This window comes from Hypomesus nipponensis, chromosome 12 (genome assembly GCF_054491055.1).
Source record: "Hypomesus nipponensis isolate SF chromosome 12, ASM5449105v1, whole genome shotgun sequence".
Classification (NCBI taxonomy): domain Eukaryota; kingdom Metazoa; phylum Chordata; class Actinopteri; order Osmeriformes; family Osmeridae; genus Hypomesus; species Hypomesus nipponensis.
The window spans coordinates 16370001-16375000 of NC_140372.1; the positions used below are offsets into that span (position 1 = coordinate 16370001).

Consider the following 5000-nt stretch of genomic DNA (forward strand, 5'->3'; position numbering starts at 1 on the left):
TATAGCCGTACAAAATAAGTTGACAACCATAGGCTACTTATCCATATACAGATTTAGCAATTGACAATGCAAAGTGGTCTCTCTCTCTCTCTCTCTCGTGTCAAAATGAAAACAGCTTCCAGCCCCTTTCATGAAGGACTACTTGTGCATATTGCAAGATTTCAGTTTCTAAGTGAATGAGCAAAAGAGCATACAGCACCTGGTATTCCCAGGCGGTCTCCCATCCAAGTACTAACCAGGCCCGACCCTGCTTAGCTTCCGAGATCAGACGAGATCGGGCGTTGCCAGGCTGGTATGGCCGTACGAAATAAGTTGACAACCATAGGCTACTTATCCATATACAGATTTAGCAATTGACAATGCAAGGTAGTCTCTCTCTCTCTCTCTCTCTCTCTCTCTCTCTCTCTCTCTCTCTCTCTCTCTCTCTCTCTCTCTCTCTCTCTCTCTCTCTCTCTTTCTCTCGTGTCAAAATGAAAACAGCTTCCAGCCCCTTTCATGAAGGACTCTTTGTGCATATTGCAAGATTTCAGTTTCTAAGTGAATGAGCAAAAGAGCATACAGCACCTGGTATTCCCAGGCGGTCTCCCATCCAAGTACTAACCAGGCCCAACCCTGCTTAGCTTCCGAGATCAGACGAGATCGGGCGTTGCCAGGCTGGTATGGCCGTACGAAATAAGTTGACAACCATAGGCTACTTATCCATATACAGATTTAGCAATTGACAATGCAAGGTGGTCTCTCTCTCTCTCTCTCCCTCTCGTGTCAAAATGAAAACAGCTTCCAGCCCCTTTCATGAAGGACTACTTGTGCATATTGCAAGATTTCAGTTTCTAAGTGAATGAGCATACAGCACCTGGTATTCCCAGGCGGTCTCCCATCCAAGTACTAACCAGGCCCGACCCTGCTTAGCTTCCGAGATCAGACGAGATCGGGCGTTGCCAGGCTGGTATGGCCGTACGAAATAAGTTGACAACCATAGGCTACTTATCCATATACAGATTTAGCAATTGACAATGCAAGGTGGTCTCTCTCTCTCTCTCTCTCTCTCTCTCTCTCTCTCTCTCGTGTCAAAATGAAAACAGTTTCCAGCCCCTTTCATGAAGGACTACTTGTGCATATTGCAAGATGTCAGTTTCTAAGTGAATGAGCAAAAGAGCATACAGCACCTGGTATTCCCAGGCGGTCTCCCATCCAAGTACTAACCAGGCCCGACCCTGCTTAGCTTCCGAGATCAGACGAGATCGGGCGTTGCCAGGCTGGTATGGCCGTACGAAATAAGTTGACAACCATAGGCTACTTATCCATATACAGATTTAGCAATTGACAATGCAAGGTGGTCTCTCTCTCTCTATCTCTCGTGTCAAAATGAAAACAGCTTCCAGCCCCTTTCATGAAGGACTACTTGTGCATATTGCAAGATGTCAGTTTCTAAGTGAATGAGCAAAAGAGCATACAGCACCTGGTATTCCCAGGCGGTCTCCCATCCAAGTACTAACCAGGCCCGACCCTGCTTAGCTTCCGAGATCAGACGAGATCGGGCGTTGCCAGGCTGGTATGGCCGTACGAAATAAGTTGACAACCATAGGCTACTTATCCATATACAGATTTAGCAATTGACAATGCAAGGTGGTCTCTCTCTCTCTCTCTCTCTCGTGTCAAAATGAAAACAGCTTCCAGCCCCTTTCATGAAGGACTACTTGTGCATATTGCAAGATTTCAGTTTCTAAGTGAATGAGCAAAAGAGCATACAGCACCTGGTATTCCCAGGCGGTCTCCCATCCAAGTACTAACCAGGCCCGACCCTGCTTAGCTTCCGAGATCAGACGAGATCGGGCGTTGCCAGGCTGGTATGGCCGTACGAAATAAGTTGACAACCATAGGCTACTTATCCATATACAGATTTAGCAATTGACAATGCAAGGTGGTCTCTCTCTCTCTCTCTCTCTCTCTCGTGTCAAAATGAAAACAGCTTCCAGCCCCTTTCATGAAGGACTACTTGTGCATATTGCAAGATGTCAGTTTCTAAGTGAATGAGCAAAAGAGCATACAGCACCTGGTATTCCCAGGCGGTCTCCCATCCAAGTACTAACCAGGCCCGACCCTGCTTAGCTTCCGAGATCAGACGAGATCGGGCGTTGCCAGGCTGGTATGGCCGTACAAAATAAGTTGACAACCATAGGCTACTTATCCATATACAGATTTAGCAATTGACAATGCAAGGTAGTCTCTCTCTCTCTCTCTCTCGTGTCAAAATGAAAACAGCTTCCAGCCCCTTTCATGAAGGACTACTTGTGCATATTGCAAGATGTCAGTTTCTAAGTGAATGAGCAAAAGAGCATACAGCACCTGGTATTCCCAGGCGGTCTCCCATCCAAGTACTAACCAGGCCCGACCCTGCTTAGCTTCCGAGATCAGACGTGATCGGGCGTTGCCAGGCTGGTATGGCCGTACGAAATAAGTTGACAACCATAGGCTACTTATCCATATACAGATTTAGCAATTGACAATGCAAGGTGGTCTCTCTCTCTCTCTCTCTCTCGTGTCAAAATGAAAACAGCTTCCAGCCCCTTTCATGAAGGACTACTTGTGCATATTGCAAGATGTCAGTTTCTAAGTGAATGAGCAAAAGAGCATACAGCACCTGGTATTCCCAGGCGGTCTCCCATCCAAGTACTAACCAGGCCCGACCATGCTTAGCTTCCGAGATCAGACGTGATCGGGCGTTGCCAGGCTGGTATGGCCGTACGAAATAAGTTGACAACCATAGGCTACTTATCCATATACAGATTTAGCAATTGACAATGCAAGGTAGTCTCTCTCTCTCTCTCTCTCTCTCTCTCTCTCGTGTCAAAATGAAAACAGCTTCCAGCCCCTTTCATGAAGGACTACTTGTGCATATTGCAAGATGTCAGTTTCTAAGTGAATGAGCAAAAGAGCATACAGCACCTGGTATTCCCAGGCGGTCTCCCATCCAAGTACTAACCAGGCCCGACCCTGCTTAGCTTCCGAGATCAGACGAGATCGGGCGTTGCCAGGCTGGTATGGCCGTACGAAATAAGTTGACAACCAAAGGCTACTTATCCATATACAGATTTAGCAATTGACAATGCAAGGTAGTCTCTCTCTCTCTCTCTCTCGTGTCAAAATGAAAACAGCTTCCAGCCCCTTTCATGAAGGACTACTTGTGCATATTGCAAGATGTCAGTTTCTAAGTGAATGAGCAAAAGAGCATACAGCACCTGGTATTCCCAGGCGGTCTCCCATCCAAGTACTAACCAGGCCCGACCCTGCTTAGCTTCCGAGATCAGACGTGATCGGGCGTTGCCAGGCTGGTATGGCCGTACGAAATAAGTTGACAACCATAGGCTACTTATCCATATACAGATTTAGCAATTGACAATGCAAGGTGGTCTCTCTCTCTCTCTCTCCCTCTCGTGTCAAAATGAAAACAGCTTCCAGCCCCTTTCATGAAGGACTACTTGTGCATATTGCAAGATTTCAGTTTCTAAGTGAATGAGCATACAGCACCTGGTATTCCCAGGCGGTCTCCCATCCAAGTACTAACCAGGCCCGACCCTGCTTAGCTTCCGAGATCAGACGAGATCGGGCGTTGCCAGGCTGGTATGGCCGTACGAAATAAGTTGACAACCATAGGCTACTTATCCATATACAGATTTAGCAATTGACAATGCAAGGTGGTCTCTCTCTCTCTCTCTCTCTCTCTCTCTCTCTCTCTCTCTCTCTCTCTCTCTCTCTCTCTCTCTCTCTCTCTCTCTCTCTCTCTCTCTCTCTCTCTCTCTCTCTCTCTCTCTCTCTCTCTCTTTCTCTCGTGTCAAAATGAAAACAGCTTCCAGCCCCTTTCATGAAGGACTCTTTGTGCATATTGCAAGATTTCAGTTTCTAAGTGAATGAGCAAAAGAGCATACAGCACCTGGTATTCCCAGGCGGTCTCCCATCCAAGTACTAACCAGGCCCAACCCTGCTTAGCTTCCGAGATCAGACGAGATCGGGCGTTGCCAGGCTGGTATGGCCGTACGAAATAAGTTGACAACCATAGGCTACTTATCCATATACAGATTTAGCAATTGACAATGCAAGGTGGTCTCTCTCTCTCTCTCTCCCTCTCGTGTCAAAATGAAAACAGCTTCCAGCCCCTTTCATGAAGGACTACTTGTGCATATTGCAAGATTTCAGTTTCTAAGTGAATGAGCATACAGCACCTGGTATTCCCAGGCGGTCTCCCATCCAAGTACTAACCAGGCCCGACCCTGCTTAGCTTCCGAGATCAGACGAGATCGGGCGTTGCCAGGCTGGTATGGCCGTACGAAATAAGTTGACAACCATAGGCTACTTATCCATATACAGATTTAGCAATTGACAATGCAAGGTGGTCTCTCTCTCTCTCTCTCTCTCTCTCTCGTGTCAAAATGAAAACAGTTTCCAGCCCCTTTCATGAAGGACTACTTGTGCATATTGCAAGATGTCAGTTTCTAAGTGAATGAGCAAAAGAGCATACAGCACCTGGTATTCCCAGGCGGTCTCCCATCCAAGTACTAACCAGGCCCGACCCTGCTTAGCTTCCGAGATCAGACGAGATCGGGCGTTGCCAGGCTGGTATGGCCGTACGAAATAAGTTGACAACCATAGGCTACTTATCCATATACAGATTTAGCAATTGACAATGCAAGGTGGTCTCTCTCTCTCTATCTCTCGTGTCAAAATGAAAACAGCTTCCAGCCCCTTTCATGAAGGACTACTTGTGCATATTGCAAGATGTCAGTTTCTAAGTGAATGAGCAAAAGAGCATACAGCACCTGGTATTCCCAGGCGGTCTCCCATCCAAGTACTAACCAGGCCCGACCCTGCTTAGCTTCCGAGATCAGACGAGATCGGGCGTTGCCAGGCTGGTATGGCCGTACGAAATAAGTTGACAACCATAGGCTACTTATCCATATACAGATTTAGCAATTGACAATGCAAGGTGGTCTCTCTCTCTCTCT

The 5000-nt window shown here is 47.1% G+C and overlaps 16 non-coding genes and 1 pseudogene across 16 annotated transcripts; all 17 read right to left on the minus strand.

The window, feature by feature from the left end:
- The window catches only part of LOC146263017 (5S ribosomal RNA), a 119-nt pseudogene extending 106 nt beyond the window's left edge, over positions 1-13 (minus strand).
- A 174-nt stretch (positions 14-187) lies between these two features.
- On the minus strand, positions 188-306 carry LOC146263018 (5S ribosomal RNA). The gene has a single exon (XR_014725188.1). It is a non-coding gene; the product is annotated as a 5S ribosomal RNA (ribosomal RNA).
- A 246-nt stretch (positions 307-552) lies between these two features.
- LOC146263019 (5S ribosomal RNA) lies at positions 553-671 on the minus strand. The gene has a single exon (XR_014726498.1). It is a non-coding gene; the product is annotated as a 5S ribosomal RNA (ribosomal RNA).
- Positions 672-841: 170 nt separating this feature from the next.
- LOC146263020 (5S ribosomal RNA) lies at positions 842-960 on the minus strand. The gene has a single exon (XR_014725189.1). It is a non-coding gene; the product is annotated as a 5S ribosomal RNA (ribosomal RNA).
- A 194-nt stretch (positions 961-1154) lies between these two features.
- On the minus strand, positions 1155-1273 carry LOC146263021 (5S ribosomal RNA). Its single transcript, XR_014725190.1, has one exon. It is a non-coding gene; the product is annotated as a 5S ribosomal RNA (ribosomal RNA).
- Positions 1274-1447: 174 nt separating this feature from the next.
- On the minus strand, positions 1448-1566 carry LOC146263022 (5S ribosomal RNA). The gene has a single exon (XR_014725191.1). It is a non-coding gene; the product is annotated as a 5S ribosomal RNA (ribosomal RNA).
- A 176-nt stretch (positions 1567-1742) lies between these two features.
- LOC146263023 (5S ribosomal RNA) lies at positions 1743-1861 on the minus strand. The gene has a single exon (XR_014725193.1). It is a non-coding gene; the product is annotated as a 5S ribosomal RNA (ribosomal RNA).
- Positions 1862-2041: 180 nt separating this feature from the next.
- Positions 2042-2160, minus strand: LOC146263024 (5S ribosomal RNA). The gene has a single exon (XR_014728149.1). It is a non-coding gene; the product is annotated as a 5S ribosomal RNA (ribosomal RNA).
- Positions 2161-2334: 174 nt separating this feature from the next.
- Positions 2335-2453, minus strand: LOC146263025 (5S ribosomal RNA). The gene has a single exon (XR_014727616.1). It is a non-coding gene; the product is annotated as a 5S ribosomal RNA (ribosomal RNA).
- Positions 2454-2629: 176 nt separating this feature from the next.
- LOC146263026 (5S ribosomal RNA) lies at positions 2630-2748 on the minus strand. Its single transcript, XR_014729354.1, has one exon. It is a non-coding gene; the product is annotated as a 5S ribosomal RNA (ribosomal RNA).
- A 186-nt stretch (positions 2749-2934) lies between these two features.
- On the minus strand, positions 2935-3053 carry LOC146263027 (5S ribosomal RNA). The gene has a single exon (XR_014725194.1). It is a non-coding gene; the product is annotated as a 5S ribosomal RNA (ribosomal RNA).
- A 174-nt stretch (positions 3054-3227) lies between these two features.
- Positions 3228-3346, minus strand: LOC146263028 (5S ribosomal RNA). The gene has a single exon (XR_014727617.1). It is a non-coding gene; the product is annotated as a 5S ribosomal RNA (ribosomal RNA).
- A 170-nt stretch (positions 3347-3516) lies between these two features.
- Positions 3517-3635, minus strand: LOC146263029 (5S ribosomal RNA). Its single transcript, XR_014725195.1, has one exon. It is a non-coding gene; the product is annotated as a 5S ribosomal RNA (ribosomal RNA).
- Positions 3636-3919: 284 nt separating this feature from the next.
- LOC146263030 (5S ribosomal RNA) lies at positions 3920-4038 on the minus strand. Its single transcript, XR_014726509.1, has one exon. It is a non-coding gene; the product is annotated as a 5S ribosomal RNA (ribosomal RNA).
- A 170-nt stretch (positions 4039-4208) lies between these two features.
- Positions 4209-4327, minus strand: LOC146263031 (5S ribosomal RNA). Its single transcript, XR_014725196.1, has one exon. It is a non-coding gene; the product is annotated as a 5S ribosomal RNA (ribosomal RNA).
- Positions 4328-4509: 182 nt separating this feature from the next.
- On the minus strand, positions 4510-4628 carry LOC146263032 (5S ribosomal RNA). Its single transcript, XR_014725197.1, has one exon. It is a non-coding gene; the product is annotated as a 5S ribosomal RNA (ribosomal RNA).
- A 174-nt stretch (positions 4629-4802) lies between these two features.
- On the minus strand, positions 4803-4921 carry LOC146263033 (5S ribosomal RNA). The gene has a single exon (XR_014725198.1). It is a non-coding gene; the product is annotated as a 5S ribosomal RNA (ribosomal RNA).
- Positions 4922-5000: the final 79 nt, after the last annotated feature.